General features: G+C 34.9%; 1 long non-coding RNA gene across 1 annotated transcript in view; it reads right to left on the bottom strand.

Annotated features, from left to right (window-relative positions):
- Nucleotides 1-1,274, bottom strand: part of LOC142536241 (uncharacterized) — a 2,040-nt gene extending 766 nt beyond the window's left edge. The window contains exons 1-2 of the long non-coding RNA XR_012818105.1: nucleotides 1,038-1,274; nucleotides 1-206 (exon numbers count right to left, since the gene is read on the bottom strand). The exon at nucleotides 1-206 is cut by the window's left edge and continues 766 nt beyond it. This is a non-coding gene — a long non-coding RNA (uncharacterized LOC142536241). The remainder of the gene's footprint in view (nucleotides 207-1,037) is intronic.
- Nucleotides 1,275-1,518: the final 244 nt, after the last annotated feature.

Below are 1,518 nucleotides of genomic sequence, written 5' to 3'. Positions count from 1 at the left end.
ATCTATGGGGTATTAGGTATCAAAATTTGGATTTTTCTAGACAAAGAAGAGGAATAAGAAAACTTGACTTGTTTTTCCCATTGATAGAACAAAAAAAGGGAAACTTCTTCGTTCTTTTTCTGATTAATCAAAACAAGCAATTCTAATTTTTAATTCTTTATAGGGTTGAATAAAAATCCGATTCACCTTTTGATATAATTGCTATGCTTAGTGTGTGACTCGTTGGTTAGGGTTAGGATTAAAAAAAAGACCAGCCCCATAGTATGAAAACCAACTCATCACTTCGTATTATCTGGATCTAAAGAACCAGACAAAATATGATAAATTGGTCATATCTTTGTAGCAACTGAAATCTTTTAACTTTAATTCTAAGTTTAAAACAATATACAGAAGAAGGGTGTGGATAAACGGAAGGATGAGAGAAAGAGAGAAAAAGAATATCAATATTGCTATAGAATTCCAATATGTAAGGTCTATGTATAAGTCCTCTCAAAAAAACAGTGTAATAAAGCATCAATACTAGTTGATTCATCCATAATGAACTAAATATTAAACGAATCAGAAGAAAGAAATCAAGAGCTTCGAGCCAATAAAGACTAAGAAGGTTGACTCAAGAATAAATTGGATTATTAGCTCCATTGCAAATTCGGACCTAACCATTAAGTACGAGGCGATGGGAACGATGGAACCTGTGAACGCAAAAGATTTTATTGAACAAATGAATCTTAATGATTCGCTAGTCGGGACGGCGAAATGAACCGGAAATCTATTCATCTATTCTGAGAAGTCATGAACAAGTCCTAGCGCGGAAATAGAGATTGCAAGAGTAAATATTCGCCCGCGAAAACTTTATTTTTTTATAAATTTAAAAAAAAAATGTGAATATCTATTTAATATAGATTAAAATCTAAGTGAAATATAGATTAAAATCTAAGTGAAATTCCATTTTGAAGCCTTTTATTCGCGAGGAGCTGAATGAGAAGAAACTCTCACGTCCAGTTCTGTAGTAGAGATGGAATTCCAAAACACCCATCAACTATAACCCCAAAAGAACTAGATTCCGTAAACAACATAGAGGAAGAATGAAGGGAATGGCTTATCGAGGTAATCGTATTTGTTTCGGTAAATATGCTCTTCAGGCACTTGAACCTGCTTGGATCACATCTAGACAAATCGAAGCCGGTCGACGAGCAATGACACGAAATGCACGCCGTGGGGGAAAAATATGGGTACGCATATTTCCAGACAAGCCAATTACCATAAGACCTGCTGAAACACGTATGGGTTCAGGGAAAGGATCCCCCGAATATTGGGTAGCAGTTGTTAAATCGGGTCGAATACTATATGAAATAGGTGGAGTAACTGAAAATATAGCTAAAAGGGCTATTTTAACAGCAGCATCGAAAATGCCTATACGAACTCAATTTATTAGTTCGGGATAAAAAAAAGAACCCACAGAAATGAGTCTTTAGGGATGAAAAAAAGACCACACAGGTCTCTTTTTTTGGACAAACAATA

This window comes from Primulina tabacum, unplaced genomic scaffold (genome assembly GCF_025594145.1).
Source record: "Primulina tabacum isolate GXHZ01 unplaced genomic scaffold, ASM2559414v2 Contig1271, whole genome shotgun sequence".
NCBI classification, from domain to species: Eukaryota; Viridiplantae; Streptophyta; class Magnoliopsida; order Lamiales; family Gesneriaceae; genus Primulina; species Primulina tabacum.
The sequence above is the reverse complement of the archived record's forward strand: the minus strand, read 5'-3'. Positions and strand labels throughout refer to the sequence as shown.